The sequence below is a fragment of the Belonocnema kinseyi genome, chromosome 10 (genome assembly GCF_010883055.1).
Source record: "Belonocnema kinseyi isolate 2016_QV_RU_SX_M_011 chromosome 10, B_treatae_v1, whole genome shotgun sequence".
In the NCBI taxonomy this organism is placed as follows: Eukaryota; Metazoa; Arthropoda; class Insecta; order Hymenoptera; family Cynipidae; genus Belonocnema; species Belonocnema kinseyi.
The window spans coordinates 79,754,775-79,774,692 of record NC_046666.1 but is presented as its reverse complement, the minus strand read 5'-3'; the positions used below and the strand labels follow the sequence as shown (position 1 = coordinate 79,774,692).

At 36.1% G+C, this 19,918-nt stretch overlaps 1 long non-coding RNA gene across 1 annotated transcript in view; it reads right to left on the bottom strand.

The window, feature by feature from the left end:
* The window catches only part of LOC117181664, a 29,929-nt gene extending 18,067 nt beyond the window's left edge, over positions 1–11,862 (bottom strand). Inside the window, exon 1 of the long non-coding RNA XR_004468149.1 lies at positions 11,717–11,862. This is a non-coding gene — a long non-coding RNA (uncharacterized LOC117181664). The remainder of the gene's footprint in view (positions 1–11,716) is intronic.
* Between the last annotated feature and the right edge of the window lie 8,056 nt (positions 11,863–19,918).

The window sequence follows — 19,918 nt, the reverse complement described above, 5'->3', positions numbered from 1 at the left end:
GCCACAATGCAAAATACTCATTGGTGTATTTATGCATATGTTGACAACCAAGTGTAAACTTTTTTTGCCTAAATAAACAGATTGTTTTTGTATCTATACCATATAATTTATTATAGATTAACAATTCCAAGGATAAAACAAAATCTACGACGGTAGAGAGGATTGTGGTGAGGTGCAGAAAGGCACTCCTAATCGAATCGCATAATCCGATTACAGTTAAAAGTAGCCTGATCAATGAAACATTTGCCATAATATTTTTAACTGGCGAGAACGTAGTGTTGAGTATGTTTTTCCTTTTAACCCTTATATTGAGTTAAGAATTACACCAAACAAATTTTATACACATATACATATATTAATTGATGAATGACAGTAAAGTAAATGATAGTAAAGACTGTGTAACCACTGTGTTCTAAAGTCAACAAACTGCTTAAAGCAAACCTAAACAGTAATTAACATAACTAGCTTGGTTTAATACTTTCCGGCGTTATTTAAACAAGTAGATGCGTTATCTGACAACTTATCTCGAACGAAAGGCTTAGACGGAAAACCAAAACATGTAAATATTTGTTGTATTAAGTTCTTATAATTTAAAATACCTTTTTCCTCCTCTAGATTGTTTGGATTGGAGGAAATTGTGTTCATTTGCGAAAATTCAAAAAAACTAAGCTTGCTCCTGGAGCACACGAAAGTGACGGATGTAAAGAACATGCTGCTTAGTACAGTGGTGACTTGTGTTAGGCCTTCATCGTTTTCAAGCAAGTCATAACATTTAAAATCAAAAGTCGCAACACAGTCCTTACGGCAACGCTACTACTAAAAATGGTCAAATTTTCTTTCCTAAAATACACATAGATCTATAATTCCTTTTAGCCAAATAAAATCTAAAAGAAGAGTGGGAGGATACAAAATCAGAGCTTTTGAGTGCTAAGAACCTTCCTACAAGGTTGAAGGTTGAAGGAACCTTCCTTCAACAAACAGATGAAGAAAACTTCGAAAAACCTCACAATCTTCTGAATCCAGACATCGCTTCGGAAACAAATCTGGATCCATTCGAAAGCGAGTAGGAAAGATTGCAGAGTGGAGCAAACGAGGGAAAAGAAAATGACGGTAACGAAGGTTAGCTTAATATGCTTTGAAACGACAAGCAACAAATGAACTGCAGTGTTCTTGATGACAAACGACCGTCAAACAAACGACGGTGACAGAAAAGAAAGTGACGACATTTCTCGACTGCCCAGAACAACAGTTGAGACTGGACAAAGGACGCCCAAAAGGTAATAACTATAAAAACTAGAGACGAAACGAGATGAACAGCGGTTATTTACACGCGAAAAACAAAAAACAATTTAAGAAGAGATGAATAGTCAAAACCCCAAATTCCCTAAACGAAATGGCTCTGAAAATAAACGATTTGTTAATAAAAAACATGACCGCAGTAAAAATTAAAAAATTAAAAATCTTGATCAGTGCCGCACAGTAACCAGCAATGCTCCAAAAATTCAATTTGAGAATTGCCAAGGCACAACTGATAAAGTTATATACAATCTTAAAAATACAGTTTCGCCGACCTGTTTAAAAATTGATATCAACAATGATAAAAAGGCCTTTCCATCTACTAGTTGTCTCAGAGAGTTCCAAAAATATACTGACAATCTTGACAATAAGGGTGTGGATATTTTCAATCACAAAACCAACGAATCGCTATCGACTGATACCTACGGCAGTCCTCACTGGGTAATAGAATTTAAAATTAATGAAAATGATACCATAGCATAATCCAACTTGTATCAAGCCATTGCACTCGTATCCAAAACGACAGAACAATAGACGGACAACTTCTTGAATATCGAGGTAGAGAAACCTAAGAAAATAACAGTTCACGAAAAGAAGCAGGTGGTAGATACCTTAAATACATACAGTATTTCGAAGACGATAGTTAATGAGGGTTCTTAAGAAAAAGAACTAAATAATGGCAATATTTTCTCAGACTTCGACATTCGTATAACACATCGAAAAACGACTAACCTATAAGAATTACCCACAGTAGACATAACTAATAACGATAAATATGCATTTAATCTAGATAGCGATGGTAGAAAAACGAACAAAGCTATGTTCTGGCATGCTCATATGGGCCATGAGTCGATAGCTTTGCGAAATGAGCGAACGGAAGCAGACCGACCATTACAAATGATATATTTCGATGTAATGGGAAAAATCCCCCCAGCTATAGTTCCCCATGGCTATCAATATATTTCTGTATATATTGATGATTTCTCACAACGGTCTCTAGCATGTCCTATTAAAACGAAAGGCGAAACGGGTCACTGTCTTGAACGGTTTATTAGAAGCTCACGAAATCTACTCGGTAAAGATGAAAAGATTTGCTACCTGAGATCCGATCAAGGAACAAAATACATTGCGATTATACTAACGATGTGACAACTCGCGAGGGCATTGAAAGACAGTCTGCTTGCCCATATACACCACAACATTATGGGGTCTCCTAAAGGTTTAATCAAACCTTGCAGAAAAAGATACGAGCTGTGCTCTTTTAAGGTACCTTCAAACTTGTGGGACCTGGTGCTAGGATCAGCTGTCTCCGTTCACAATCGTGCCCCACACAAATCAAATGACTTTAAAGCGCCACTCGATAAGTTTTCCCTAAATTATCATAACGACGTAAACCAAATCAAAAGATTCGGTTGTTTAGCCTATTGTACTATAACGAGAAAGACAGACACCAAGATCGCGCTGCGGGCGTTTCGCGGAATTCTAGTAGGTTATACTAGTTCAGGATACGTGTTCTAAAATCCGGAATCCGGTTAATTCTTTAAATCACGAAGTGTTAGGTTTAACGAAAAACTTAATGCGGTGATAGATACAAAGAAGACTCAATAAGATGTTGAGGTCTGCCTGAATCGAATCAATCATCAAACGACGAGTCTATACAATTTGAAGGACAACAATTTATTACCACAAACGACATTACGACTTTATGAACGGAGGGAGAAAAGACTAAGAAACAAGGTAGACCACGTAAAATACAGTTAGAAACGAAGGGAGAGACTTCTAAAAATAAACCAAACACAGGACAAAGGACAAAACGAGAACCTTATGACCCTAGAAGTCGGAAAATTAGAGATACGAGTTTTGTTAACTTCTCCGAGGAAACAACAGTCTTAGACAATTACAAAGTTCCAAGAATAAAGGGAGAATTTACCAACACAACTAACATGACGACCGACAAAACTCTATACTGCTTACATGCGACATTGAATAATGATCCTCAATGTTTTAAAGGAGCCATAGAGGCGAAGAAAAATACGACTGGCTCTAGGCAATCGATGAGGAGTATAAATCCTTAGAAAATAATGAGGTATGGACGACTGTAGATCAACAAAGATAGGGAAAGGCGGTATAAGACTAAACATTATAGATTTAAGAAGGGTGTTGAAGCGTAAAAGCGATGGTTCAGGGAAAATAAAATATAAAGCGAGATTAGTTATTCGAGGCTTTGAAGATTGAAATTCGTACGATCTAAAGGAAACCTATGCACAAGTTTCGAGAATAACCTTAATACGACTGTTATTCGCGGTAATTAATTTAAAGACTATAAAGTATGTCAACTAGATGGTAAGAATGCTTTTCTAAACAGAACGTTAGAAGACGATGTAATCATGGAGATTCTCAACGGGATGAAAATCTCTGAAGAATTACGACGCTCAATGGTATACAGACTTACTGAAGCCATTTAGTGTCCATGAATCAGTCCGAAATTCTGAAATAAGAATTCACAGAAGTTGCTAATTCTTTAGGATTAGCCAACGATGGCTATGATCCTTGTCTTTTCCTTAATAACTCAGGGAATTCAAAAGTCATTCTAATAATCTACGTAGATGACATACTCCTAGCTGGCAACGACAGTCAAAAACTGACAGGAATAAAATGAAAATTGATGACTGCTTTTGAAACGTCTGACGTAGGGGAACCTAAAAATGATCTAGGCATGATTATATGCAGAGATAGGGAAACGAGAATCATCATAATAATTCAGGAAAACTATGCAGATCAAATACTAAGAAAATTTGTTTTTAACGACAAATTTCTACAAAATACTTCAGGAAAAACTTGACTTTCCTTATAGAGAGGCAGTTGGGAGTTTGCTATGCTTGGCTGGCTTCGACCTGACATATCATACACAGTAAATGTTTTGAGTAGACACCAATTAAATCACACAGGAAACGATTAAAGTATAGTTAAACGACTATTTAGGTATCTAAAAGGAACTAAGAGTTTAGGTTTAAAATACTTAGGACGACGGGAGCGTTTGATTACCTATTCAGAAGCTAGCTTCGCGGACTGTATATCCTCAATTTCGACTTGTGGATAAATGATCGCCGAACGGCTGTTCGGCGACATGATCTCATGGAAATCAAATAAACAAAGCTATGCTGCTTTTTCAACTTGCGAAGCTGAATATGTGGACATGAGCCAGGCTTGTCAGGAAATAATTGCCATAAACAAGTCCTTATTTCGAATAAGCAAAGACAGTTTTCTACCTGCCATACTGAAATGTTACGAGAGAGCCGCGACTATTTGCACTAAGACTAGTGGTGGAAACCGACTAAGGCATATGACTTGTGTACATTTAGATTATGTCAAAAAATGTGTCAAATACGAAAGGGTAGTGCCAAAGCGGGTACCCTCGAAGAGTCAAATGGCGGACATAATGACTAAACCTCTCTGTTTCGAAACCCACAGTAGATTATGCAACATTATTCTAAATCACGACTGTTGAATATTCTTGGTATCTAGTAACAACTGAATTAAATTCAATAAAGAGCACAAACTAATGATAAGTTGCGCATGTGACATAATTTATTTACTGAAATTTAATTTACAAGGGATAAACGCTAACACGACAGGTCGAGGAATAATGTACGAAGATTATTAATGATGTTTTCATTGTATGCAAATTTCAAGAAACTACTAATATCTACGAAAGAACTACGATATTAATTAATGACTAGATTTTACATTTTTAATTACTATATATTAATATACTACTACAAAATTTATAATTATCGATTGCCAGTGCTGCCCTCTGGCGCACCTGAATAAACGATAAGTTACGAAACCTATTAAAGTTGTTCTTACTCTGCGGTAAAAACTCTAACATCCTTAAATATGCTCATGGATTCTAATTGTCTATGAAATATTTAGTTCTTTTTTAATTTTCAATTAAAGAAATTTGTGACCAATTTCATATTTTTTTCAAGAAAAAAAATTGTTTGCAATCTAATATGCGTATCAAACCTCAAATGTAATAAATTTTAGAAAATGTTTAAACATTCAAATTTAAGAACTGTGTACCGTTACGGAATTTTTCGTGCAGCTAATTAGACTAACAAATAGTGGGGATGGGAATAGCACATTAAGACTTCGGTTTCACATTTGGCCTGGGTGTTGAATTATGTTGCCATTAGTATAATTTTAAACGTTAGAGGAGAAAGTTGCATGTTTGAAATATTTGGGTTGTTAACTTTATTTTAGAATGGAATTTTTAGCACAAATCAAAAAGTGTACCGATTGCAGCGGGGTATTAATTTTAACAACAAATGGTCGGGGTTGTAATATAATTTATTATTTACCTGGAATGCATATTAAAACGGACTTTTTAAAAGGGTATTGTGGTTTAGATTTTGTGCATCACACACATTCCAGGGCGAACCACTCTAAAAATTTCATAAATCCATTAGATCGCAATATCCACAAGCAACAAAATAGAATCACAATGGAAGAAAGTAAAGCGTGATATACGAAGGCGGTTTCGTAGAATGGTAGTTTCAAGAAAGAACGATTATTTGATCGAATATATTTGGAGGACTATGAATAATTCAGTTTTATGGAAAATTATTATAAATTACTTTAATAAGAAACAAACAAAAAACACATGCTAAATTGACAAGAGGGCTAGGCCTTCTGGGGACCACTACGTAATTAAACTTCAAATAATAATGAGATCTTTTTGGTGAAAATTTAGACTGCCGCGCTTCATGTTATGATGGAATGGGCGGAGGCGGAGGTGAAACGGCAGCATTTTAAAAAATTGTAAATATTCGAAGGTACTTCAGGGTGGTTTTAAATTCTCAAACTGAACTCAAGACAGTTCCCTTGAAGATACGTTATTTTAAAGATTCTTGAATGCATTTTAAGTACACAGATTTTTCACCATGGTAAACACCCCAGTAAATGACATGTGACCAGTGAGTGACATCCTGGATTAATTAATTTATTTATTAAAAAATTCAGTTGAAATCAAAATATTAATGAAGGCTTGGAAAAAATCAGCATATAAACATATCCGGAGAATAATTTTCAAAGCAGTGTATCATAGGTCTTACCAACGCTTCTACTCGTATGAATTACACAAAATATCAATAATTATTAATAAGCAATGCATACGTTGCTGCCATCATGCTTTTAGCATTAAGAAACAACTACGTCACTTATTCTAAGAAAATAACTCGTGATTGAAACGTCTCCAGCAGTTTTTCATAATAACAACGGCGGGATTTCGCTGGGAGCAAGTGCTAATCTGAAAATCTGCACCCGATACCAGCGAACCGAAAATTCGATAACGAACATGCTTCATTTTTCAGAGTCAAGGAGAACTATGTCAGACCTCGAGTGATTTTATGTGTCCTAGATTCTCGGGGTGTGCATGGCACACTTTGCAACTATCATCGGGAACATATTGGCTCAAATGTTGCTACGGTATCCTAAAGTGAAAAATGACACCGTTTTGTCATTGGAAAATGAAACGCATGGTGCCCGACTTCAATCCAAGTGATTTAGGGAAAGCAAACCTTAGCTCATACGACATCGACTGATCCTCCACATTTCTGTGCTAGGTGAAGTTGCTCTTTATTTTCAGCATGGATCATAAGATCATCCATGTAAAATATATGAGTGACCTTATGCTTTCGATTTCCACGTTTGCAACAAAAGTACCCTTCGGAATAGCATAGTGCGAGATATAGTAACAATAATGTGAGGAAAAAGAAGAGTGGGCTCATGGTATCTACCTAAAAGACGCCTCTCTGGAATGTGACGCTGTTAGTTGTCACACGATGGTTTCCAGATGAGATAGTAAATCTGGCTTTCCAAAGCGAAATTAATCTCTCTATACACCTTACCATGTGCGATCCCTTAAGCTTTCCGAAATACAGATGATAATTCTATGGGAGGTCTAATCGAAAGCTTTATGGTAATCAATCCAAACTATCGATAGGCCGCGCTGGTAGAATTCTGCGTGTTTGCAGGCAGAATTATCAATAAGCAGATTCTTCCGACATCCTGCTACGCCTTTCTTTGAGCCGCGTTGTTCTTACATTTCTTGCCACGCAGGTCTTAATATCTGAACAATCCTATCACTTAGGATCGATGTGAAATTCTTATACAAAGTGTTTAGAAAAGTGATTGGCCTGTAATTCTTTAATTCAGCTAAGTTGCCCATATTTAACTGTTGGGTTAAAGGAAACTTCTTTCACCTGAAGGTCTCGATTACATTTGGGTCCGAAGCGGAATAGTTCTTAATAGTTTCTAATACTTTTTTCGCGTCCTTGAAAGTGATAGGTGGGCATTCTTCCTCGGGTTTTATGAGGACATCACGCAGCTTCTTGAACATATTTATGTTTTTAAATCTTCTACCAGTGAATGACGAACTTCGCATACGTCTCTCCAAATTGCTTCGAAATGCTTTGGTGTGGGCGGATAGTCGACAGTAACTGGAGAATTCTGGGAAGAATCGAGATGGGTGAGAGAAAAACTGTTGGTTTTCTCTAACCCACCTCTCTCTCAGTTCTAGACTGCGCCTAGCGTCAGATATTACCCGGTTTTTGTCAACCATATGCTGCATGATAGTCAACAGCTTTGACTTGGTCAGTGTGTGGTATCATAGTACTTCAGCAGGTCGCTCCTCAGTTCGACCCATTGTCGGGAGCCCTGCGCGTTTGATAGTTGTGAACTGAACTTTCAACAACTATACTTTCCGTTGGCATTATTGTCGCGACGAGCAGCTAGAGAAATGGTACGCCTATCCTTATGGAGCCCTGCATGCAAGAGTAAGGCTACATACTCTAAGAGGTCGCCCGGTATCTCAGAGTCACCGTGTTAGACACCTCTCCCAAGTGTCATTCAGGTTTCGACAGGGTTGTTACGCCTGGTATATTTCTTCTGGACCATTACTGTACAATCGTCTACGACTGCTTATTAATTACTTTAACAATATTCAACAGAAACCCTGGGTACCAGGACCCTCTATCCGTAACCCGAGGACGCGTTCTGTGGCTTTGTCATAGGACCTACTGTTTGATTCTAAAGTAATCGAAACACACACACACACACACACATATTATGTATTATAACTTTTGATTTTTAGATTTATAACTATTGGCTATGCTCCAGCCAATTCTGAATAAGAGTTTATTTAATTTTAAAATAGCAGTTCAAAGTGTAAATTTACACATATGAAATGTCACTTGAGACGCATTAAAATTACAGTTTTGAAAGAAAATTTGCACATGTTGCGTAGAATGACGTATTTCACAGGGTTGATTTTATGACTGTATGAATTAATATGACGTATAGAAAATCACAACGGTCAGAGTGTATAGAAAAAGGACTCACTCTGAATGTAGTAAAAGTCCCCAGACTAGTAAAATGACCACCTGCGCATAAATTTCTATTTTCTAATGAAAATTTTTCCACTTTGTCGTAATTTTAGATTTGTTGGTTCAATATTCCATACTTGTGCAATTTTGACGATAGAGCTTTCTTTTTCACTCTATTGTTTTCGTGTCATGAGAGAAGCATGCATTTCAGTTTGCAAACTTTATTGCTCACTTTCGGCGAAAGAAAGACTGCAAGTGACTGATTTTTACTTATAATATAAATTTTGTACGATATACGTTTGCGTAATCATAAACATATTTTTAATATGATCTTAATGATTTAAGCATTTGAAGTTAGGTTGATATTTTGGAGAAATTCTCCACATTCCGTTGTTCAATTTTATGTCACATATTAAGTTTCAGCCTAGTTGAGAATTTTACACTTTTGTTTAATTTTAAACATTTCTATACTAATTTTACGTCGCTGCGCGTGAGTCAACTTTTGACGTTCGTCTAGCGTACTAAAATTGAACAAACTTTCTTTTACAGTGTGACGGAACAGTACATAATCTGCAAATTATATTTATTACATCATTTTTTCTATTTTAACTTCGGTTACATTTTTAAATTAAATCATCTTCATCAAGTTTAGGGTGACCATCCGCCCCGTTTTTTCAGGTCTAGAAACGGCATTCACTGTGATTTACTGTTTCATCCAATGACTGGAATGAAACTTTACTGATTGACTAATACTACTCTTAGGAGTCGCGTTTCGAGAACAATCTCTCTCTTTTTAAAGCACAGTGTGAGTTTGAAGGATTTAAAATAAGCACGCGTATTGCGGTCAATAACTTGTTTTCTCCCTTCCATACGAAAAGCTTGTGATGTTGAAAAAGTCGTGCTCTTTCAGCAACATGAATTATATTTCTTTCAAAAAATATTTATGTAAACCTGAGAACTTGGAACTGCTTGGCAAAATCGGTAAGACAGATAAGCACGACTGGATAAAATGAAAACTATGTTCAATAGGATTGTTCTATTAAAAATGTAAAAGGCTATTGTAAACTTGAAATATATTATGACTAAATAAAACACTGTTCATATCATTGAAAAAACCATCTTGAAATGTAACGTTCCTAGTACAATCAAAAGTGTAACGTAACATAATGGTCAGTAACAGAAGGCTTAGGGTCAAATTTCTCCTGTTACTCATGATCACGTTACGTTACGATACGTTACACTTTCCACTTCCATGTTAACGCGGTTGATGTTGGTGGAGCGAGGGGTGGGATTATTTCCGGGAATGTTCCGATTTGAGATCAGAAACGTCCCTGTTTTCTCTCTCTACCTGATGGTCACTCTAATGAATTATGTCTATCAGAGTTAGATTACACGGGGAAAACTGAATGTTCAAGCAGAACATCTAGATGTTCAGTGTTAACATATAGAAGTTCAGTGTTAACATATATATTTTTAACTATAGTGCAGCGATCTAGATGTTCAAAGTTAGCATCTGTAAATATTAAAAAGTGAGATGTTACTCTGTAACATCCAAAATTTTTAAATTAAATATCTGAGAGATTACATGCATGGTTATGTCAAATAACACCTCCAAATATTTGAGGAATTTACCTATTTCTAATCATTTATGGAATTGATTCATAACTTATTTGTAAATTTAAAATTAAATTTTAATGTTAAGATCATTGTTACCTCAGGTAGACAAACAAAAGTCGTTATCCAATTTTAGTTGAGCATAACTGATTTTGATTTTTTGGAATTGTTCCGAAATTGTAATATTCCACAATTGTAATATCGAAAATATATAGACGTCCAATATAGTCGTGAAATTCAAATGCGTGATTCGCATACGCTCGGATGATTTTAACATCTGAGTATGTCTTAGTTTAACATAAAAATATTTTTACACGCAACATCTCAGAAAGATAATAAATGTTTAGCATGAGTATCTGCATGTTACACGGTACAATCGTACCTTTTGAACATCTACGTTTGAACATCCATTTTTCGCCGCGAACATGCGTGATTTAAGATAATAATTATGTTATTAATTAAACAAAATGTCGAAGTAAGCAAAGCGAAAAATAGGTTTGTTATAGATAGGCATGAGTAGAAAAGATTTTTTGATAAAAGACTTTCGAATAAAATAATTTCGAAAATTAAAAAAAAATCATAAAGCTGGGAAAGGGATACGGTGGGACGGAACTTTCCCCTTCCTTTTTTAGGATAAAAAAATCACCATTTGAAATGCAAAATTTTATTTGATTCATTTTGATTAAAAAAAAATTAGTATTATTTTTAAAATTTGTATTTAAAAAAATTTTTATTTCTAAATTGATCAAAATAAAAAGTTTAGTTTGTCAAATTTGTAAAAAACCACTAAAGCTTTCTTTAATATGAAGCAAATACATTTGCCAATAGGAAGCAAATTGCTCGTGAAATGAGCACCACATAATTATATATATATGTAAATAAACAAAGTGGAAACACTCGAGATGGAATTGACAGATATTTTGAGTTTTCAAAATGCTGTAACTGATCTTTTTTTAATGAGAAAGAGTCTTAAGGATACATTTTTAGACCCTTTGAGCACTATAAATAGCTGTACATAGAATTTTCAAGTCTTGAAAAAATGGTGTAAAAAATTCTGAAAATACTCTCAACTTTCTGCATTTTTATCCAAAATGTCTTGTTCAAGAAATGACCTTTATTTTAGGCCAGATAATTAATATAAAGAAGGTCAATCCAATCTGTAAATTCTTTCTAAAGTTATCGTGCTGACAGAATAAAAATCCACATACACACAGACACATAGAGGTGGCACATTCGCGAACACTTGTTATTCATGTTCAGGGGATCTTAAAATGTGGACATTCGACAGAAATTGAGAAGAGGGGGGGGGGGGTCAGATTTTACACAAATCAATAGCCAACACCCTTAACCGAGCAAGGCTTGCACGTCCAGATACTTTTACATAATAAATAATCAAGATTTTTATAAAGTATATAACTTACGTCGTATGTAAATTATAGGTAGACGATAGTCGACAAATTTAACTTCAGTTTCTTTTTTTTGCGTACTTGATTAGTTGATGTCTTAGCTACTGTTTTGGGTCATATGAATCGGCGATACTGATGTTCTCTATTTATACCATAACCCAGCGTAACTGTCAGCACGATTTTTTAAAGCTAGACAATAAAAAGTTAATACACATTTTTTTTAAATCTTATTTTTTCTTCAATTCCTTATCTAAGTAATAAAAAACTAGAGGTTTCTCTATTTACTTTGGTCATTGTACAGAACATCCATGCAGCAATTAAAAAAATGAATAAACTCACGACCGCAGTAGAGATAAGAAGATTGGGTTAACAGAAAGACATATTTTTTAAATGATTTTAAACCTTGTATGCCGAAGCATTGCGATATTTTTAAGAGCTAAGTAATTAAATAGTAAAAAATGTAAAAGAATATCGGTACCAACAAAAAGAAAATAACACATATTTTGTTGTAATCAGAAAAATCATATTTTTTAAACAGAATAACAGAATACAAAAAAATTTTTAAATGTTTAATTTGTAAAATTCATATTTTATATTTCTTATAAACATTTTTTGTAATTTAAACGAATAATCGGTTATTAGACTAGAATGTTGGTGATGGCAGTCAAGACTTCACCATTAATTTTTTATTTTTAAAAAGCCGATGAGCTTGGCACCTCCAGGAGCTTTAATGATAAGAAACCGCTGCATCTCCCTTATAAGGTCCTCATAACTCTCTTTCTTTTCATTCTTCTTGGGTTTCAGTGGGTGCCGAAAATTTGATAACAAACATGGTTCGTTTCTCGAAGGTAAGGAGAATTATATCAGGCCTCGAGTTCGGCACTTCTCACCATCGAAAATTGACTCGATTTCCTTGGGAGCATTTAGCGGAGCAGTATTAAAGATAATTTCGTTAGAGTGACTAAGATGGTAATAAACCACTTTTAGTGCCGCATTGTGCCTTTGGATGTAAGTCGTACCCGCATGAGCTTGACAACTGGATAGTATGTGTCCTAGATGCTCGGGGTGTGCATGACACGCTCTGCAACTATCATCGGGAATATATTGACTTAAAATATAGCTACGATATGCTAAAGTGGAAATAAAACCGTCTTGCATGCCAAAATGAAACCATTTATGCCCGACTTCAATCCGGGTGATTTAAAGAAAGCAAAAATCCAGACTTTCAGGATTAAGGACTTGAGATAGATAAGATATGATGCATTTTCCACTGACCATTTTAGGAAGATTGTATGGTCCACTTTCAACTGTATGTGCTGTATCCTGAACAATCCTGTTGTAAAGGCATTTGAGATTAAGTATTTCGTGTCCAACTTGACGACGTCAGATGTAAAGTTTCGGAAGAGAAGACATTAAGGAAATGCTTTTGTTCGTGTAGATAACCTTTCGTGATCCGATATCAAAGGATCTGAGCTCGCCCTTTGCCTATGGAACCACACTAATTGAATAGAGTAATATCGGGACGATAAGCATGTTCGTTTGCAGATACTTTGTTCCTCGCCGACAGTTCAGAGGACCAAATATGTCGGATAGGACGTTTCTATTTACATATGAGAGCACTCTTAATCGATGTTGCGTCCTGAATTCGGCTTTGTGGTACACCGAAGTATGTATAGGTCTCTCCAGCAGGAAGGTGTCATACAGTGATTATACCGAAGAGATAAGGGTCTTCGGGGATGCCCTTGAGTCTTCCTCGCTCCAATTAAACCTTGGCGCATTTTTCTAATCCAAAGTCCATTCCAATATCTTTAGAGTATTCCTTGACAATCTCTAGAGCTAGTTGCAGTCACTCTTCATTTTTAGCATAGATCTTAAGATCATTCATGTGAAATACATGAGTGACCTCATGCTTTTGATTTTCACGTTTACCGCAAAAGCACCATTCGGAATGGCGAAGTACTAGAGATAGTGGCAATATTGTGAGGCAAAAGAGGAGTGGGCTTATGGTGTCGCCCTGAAAGACATATCTCTTCAAGCTTACGCTTTCAGTTGACACACGATTTATTCTAGATGAGATATTAAATCTGGTATTCCTAAGCAGCATCCATATTCTCCATGTACCTTAAGATGTGGGAATGAACCTTTAGGCTTTCCAAAAGACAGATGAAAAGTCTATGGGAGGTTGAAGCAAAAGCTTCACGGTAAGAAATCCAGGCCATCGATAGGCCGCGCTGGTCGAATGCTGCGTCTTTGAAGACGCATATGTCAATGAGCAGGTTTCTTGCCACACAGGTCCGATTGTCCGAACAATGTTATCATTTAGGATAACAGTGAAGATCTTATGCAGTGTATTTAGACAGGTAATGGGCCTGTAATTCTTCGGGTCAGCTAAGTTGCCTATCCTTGGTAGGAGTGTTATGCTCCCTTCCACTAACCACTCTGGAATAGGCTTTTCTGACTTTAGATATGAGGTTTAAATGCTGGCCAGTTTCTGGTGGGTTGAAAAAAACTTCTTCCACCAGAACGTCTTAACTCCATATCTTGGGCAATTTTCAAAATTTTCAACAAAAAAAAAATTATGGCGCATATGAGCTGTTTTGAAAACGAAAGAATCGATGTCCTCAACTTTATATTGCACATCACTGTTGAGGATTTAACACCTGCGATACAATGCTCCCGCCCCTCAAAAATATGATATCTTTGTTAATTCGCTAGCGAAAAATTGGTTAGTGGTGGCGCATTTAAGCGCATTTGAAGTTATGAAAGATAGACATGATGAATTTGGAAACATGTATCAGTTTGATAATATCATGCTAGCCCCCCCACCCCCATTTCAATCGCTGATAACTCGGTTATCAATATGGCGCAGAATTTTTTCTCAACTTCTACAGTTTTATGGCGAAATAATTTTAATCTGTGGCCCATTTAAGCGCATTATGGGCGCAATTCAGTGGGCTATAGAAAACTAAAGTTTTTAGCAGCCCTGCTGTCAGAGCAGATTCAAATGTTTTTTTATTGCCATACTTCTTTGCCTTATAGGCGTACTGGAGTATGGATAACTCGTTACTTGTAGTCGAAGAGGTAGCCAGAAGTGGACAGTTTTTCCCTAAGCATGCTCATTGTCGGTCTCCTGGCGATATCGATTAGTATCCGCACTACTATCGTGAAACTGCTATTGTTTCCTATATTTAATCTCCAGTCCGCCTTTGCAGCCACGGCCTTAATAGTGAGATCAAGGGGCTCCAAGCCTATTAGTGCCCCCAAAGCCATAGCGGGTGTCGACTTAGAGGTGCCAGTGATGTATCTCAGGATCAGTCCCCTGATCCTTTTTAGTCGAGACTTCACAGTAGACAGTTCGAACCTGCTCCACCAGACCGTTTTTAAGCCCAAGCCTTTTCCTATGGCTCTCCGATAGAACCAAAGGGTCGCTACTAGCTTATTGCACATTTTTTCCAGGTGCAATTCCATGACAGCTTCTTATCCAAAATGAGTCCTAGATATTTGACATGTCCTTTCATTTCCAGTTTTGTCCAGCTAGTTTCAATTTATTCGAGGTTCCCTACTTCTGGTGAATACAACTGTATCCGTCTTACTCAGACTGACTGATAGTCAAGTCTTCTTACACCATGAATTTACTATTCTTGGTGCTTGCTGCATTACGCTGAAGAGCGCATTCAGATGCTGGTCGCGCACGATAACCAGTACCACAGAAAAGGCGATAAAACACCTCCCTGTGGACATCTCAAGTCAACACTATCACATAAGGCGGTAGCACCCTGAGTCGTGGTTAGGTTCCTTTTGGCCAACATGTGGCAGGTCCATTCCAAGACTGCAATAGACATACTGTCTACGATCATGGCCGCCCTAATCACCTCTCAAGAGGTGTAGTTAAATGCTCCTTCGATGTCCTTAAATATGCCAATCGCGGGGCATTTCTTCTTCAGTTGTCCTTCAATTAGGCCAACTGTTGTGCTTAGGGCTGTCGAAGTCGAGTGACCATCCCTGTTAGGGTACTATATTAGACAGGAATATACAACCACCATGTTGGTTTCTGGACAGTTCGCGGGAAACAGTGAGATAAGCATGTTATATAGTTTAATTAAAATTAAGCTTAGAATATAAAAAAATGGTCTTCTGCAGTGTTCAGTTTTGTAATAATAAAGGCGAGGATGAATTTAAACTTTAACATTCTCCACTAGAACGAAGAGAAATACTGTCAATGTGGATCATAAATTTTAGACGCGACAAGTAGAAACCGAATTCAAATTAAAGATTATGCGAAGTAATTACTTATATTTATGATTATAACAATATAATTAAAATATATGGGGTGTGAAGATTATGTTTTTATGTAATTAAATTGCCTATGAGCATTTTTTTTATATATTATTCCCATCTAATTTAGTACCTTAGCCCTATAGGCTTGTTCTTGCTTGTAAAGAGGCCCACTTGTCAAGACCTTATCGCGGATTTATCCGTCCAAGAGTTTTTCCTTTGTTTTTAGTGCGAAAGATGTGAGGCTAATTGGTCTGAAATCCTTAGGTAAAGTATAACCGATCCTGCCTGCTTTCGGAATAAAGACTACTCTTGCACCCCTCTATACCGTCGGAATATAACCCAACGTCAGACTAGCCATAGCAAGTCTCCCAATCGGCCCCATGATGATCTCACTAGCCTTCTGTAAAAAGAATGGATATATGTCATCTGGGCCAGAAGACTTGTAAGGACCGAAGGACTTTAGGGCCCACTTGACCCTAGCTAGGGTAGCAATATCGTTAGCTAGCCGCCGTTTCGAGTCCAATTGGGCCGCATGCGGCTTTGATTGCTTTGGAGGTGTCGTCCCCTCTTCTCATAACATTAAGAAATGCTGCCTCTGCTCCTTCCTGATATCAGTGCAAAACTCGGTCCAGCTTTTATGCTTTGCCTTACATATTGCACTCGTATATTTATGCCTTAATGTTTGAATGAGGCAGGGATTCGAACGAAATTAAGGGATATTTTCAGATATTTTCCAATTCTTAATTAAAATTTCATATAATTTACATAAAAATTATTCTAAGTATGAAAAGTCACTAAAAAATAATGCAGCTGCGAAGGTGCATTGTCAAATTTGTGTTTCGTCAAAGTTTTATGTGGAAAGAAACAAAAAGGAACGTAACGAAAGTTTCTTGACGTTCCTTTTTTTTCTTTTTTATATAAAATACGATTAACACATAATTAAAACACTGTGCCTTTGTATTGGCAAATATTTTAAAATGCCCCTTAATTTCTTTCGAATTCCTGAAATGAGGTCCATAGTTCCTTCGTTTTTTCAGTACCGGCATGTCTGAACCTCTCTCTGGTTTCCCTGCGAAGCTCTTCTAGTTTCACATTCCGCCATCCCCAGGGTATCCACGTCTCTAATTAAACCCTTATGTTGCAGTATTCCATAAGTGTACGTACTTTAATTGGTGGAGTGGTATCACTGTCATATGGGAAGTGAGCCGCTTCCATGGCTAACCTTCCTATTCCTGTAAGATCCGGGACTATCGCCATCAGGTCACTAGAACATAGATCAAGCAGCGGGACGACGTTGACTCCCTTCGCCAGTATGTTAGCTCTTAGATTGGCCGCCTTAGGGTCCCTGTAAAAAAATGGTATCTCGAACTAACCAAGGATCCTGAATTAGGGAGATACCTGTGTGCTTTGCAGCTATTCCTCTCTGCAAGACTGCACAGGCGCTTTTACTGTGATGCACCTTAATTTGAGTAATAGTTAGACCTTGAGCAGTCATTTAGGTTTGATCCCGATCTTCCTGTCCACCAACAGGCTCCTCCTGCCCCTGGCTGGCAACGTGTTCTTGAGGACTGCGAAAGCCCTCATCTGCGACTTAAGAATTTGCACAACTAGAAGATGATTGATTCCTCCACCCACTTTAAGAGATGCGCCTTCTTAAGGCTTTGTCTCGACCACAGCTTTGCGTAGCCAAACTTTCTCCACTGGTTCAGCTGCCACAAATACATACACGTCAGGCGTCATTCACTCTACTGACACTCTATTTACTTTGCCGCCATACTTTTCTATCTCGGCATCCTTCTTTAGCTTGTTTCACGTCCATGCAATTTTTCGTAAAAGCTCTCTTGTTTCTGTGGCTTCTTATATCTCTTTAAATTAGGGTCTCATTTACATATTCTAACTATTCTTTCCGTGGTCTGCCTCTGGGAACGCTGCCATTCACTATACCTTAATACACTTGTTATCGTTAGTCGTTCATTTGGTATTCTCTCAACATGCCCGAACCATCTTAACCGATTTCTTTCCCATATGTCAACTAGTGCTTCCTCTGCACCACATTCTTTGAGAATTATCTCGTTACTCACTTTGTCCATCAGAGTTTTCCCGGAAGTTATGCGCAGAAATATCATGTCAATCGCGTTGATTTTACACTTTATCTCTTTCTTGATAGATCCATGTCTCGCTACTGTATAGTACAGTCGGTACAAATATAGAATTATTTATTACCATTTTAGCTTCAGTTTATATATTTTTACTTCAGAGCCCACCCTGATCTATCAATAACTTTTTTATCTTCGTGTATGCGCCTATCTAACTATTTATCAATCTTTCCGTACTTATCAACTTGTGCAATTCTCTCATAATTGAATACAATGTTTCATATGTTTTTCTTAGCCCTTCCTTGGAAAACCATAGTTTTTGTATTACTTTTCGAAAAGCTATTTAGTTCATTGATAAAATTGATAATTTTGTTGTTGTAACAAATTTATTATTTAATTCCAGATCATTTGAAAAATAATACATACTATTCAAATAAACTTATGTTGCAAATTATTTTTTCCTAGTTATTACGAAAAGAAAGTTTCGTCCAATGCTATTGATATTATTGTTTGGCCTGAGACATACATACATCTGGCGAATATATATTTATTTAATTGTATAACAAATTCACCAACAAAATTTTGTTGGAAAAACTAAAGTGTAATAGGGGGAGGGGTTCAAAACTTACGATGTCTCAAAAAGAGGGATACGTGGTTGAAAATGTCGGAAAAAATGTTAACGTAATTTATGCAGAACTACTCAGGACTTTTTCAGGAAATTGTCAATTCCGCATGTTTGTTTAAAGTTAAAAGTCTTAAACTTTTTCTTTGCATTAGACACGCAAAATGCATCTCACTGCAAAAATGAAGTCGTTAGATCTAATAGTTTTTGCGCTAAGCTAGTATAATTAAAATTGGTTTTAAATTCATCTGGCCGAAAATAAATAGTTTCAGTTAACATTTTCATATTTTTGAATAATTCCGAAAGTATTAAAAAATGTATAATTTAGCTTTTGAAAAATTTCTTATCCGTCGCCAAGTCGTGAATTTGATCATTTTTAAACTTGTTGCAAGATAATATTGCACAATTTGCTAATAAAATATAATGTGCAGTAAAACAGTTTATTTCTAAAAAAACATATGCATGATACATTTTTTTTATTTCTTCCGAAAGGATAAAATTTTTAGTGCGTTTGATAATTTTTTAAATTTCTGCACACAAATAATTTGCGTTTTTATCATAAAATTGAATAGTTAATAAAACTCTTCACTCAAAATAATGTATGCGTAATAAAAATTGGTTTTTATTTTTTCCTGGCGTGACTAAAAAGTTTTGTTAAACATTTTTATATTTTTTAAAAATATGAAAAGTGCCGTGAAAATTTATGACCTTGGTTTTCAAGAATGCCCAATCTCTGTTTAAGTCGTGAGTTTGATAATTTTTTAAATTGCTGCGCCAGAATAATTCTTTTAAAGTAAAATTTTAGTGCACAATCAAACTGTTTACTTCTGAAAATCATACGCGTAATAAAAACTCGTGCAACAAATTTTTGAACATCTTTTTCTAAAATTCTTGTTCTCTGTCGCAGTCAAAAGTTTGATTCTTTTTAAAACCTCTGGGACAAAATTGTATGCGCATATTCAATCAAATTCAATGTACAATAAAACTATATACTTTTGAAATATGTATGAATAAAAGCAAACTTTTTTCAATCTATTTCAATTTGAAAATTTATTTTACTTTTCATGATTTACAAAAAATATTGTGCTGCTTGTGGCTGCATAATCGAAATTTATGTTTTATGCTAGGCAGTCTGATAAGTACCTGAAAATTCTAAGAGATGGCATTAGTATTCACTAATGTGAACCATTTTCGTCGAGCTTGATCCTTCAAATGACGCCT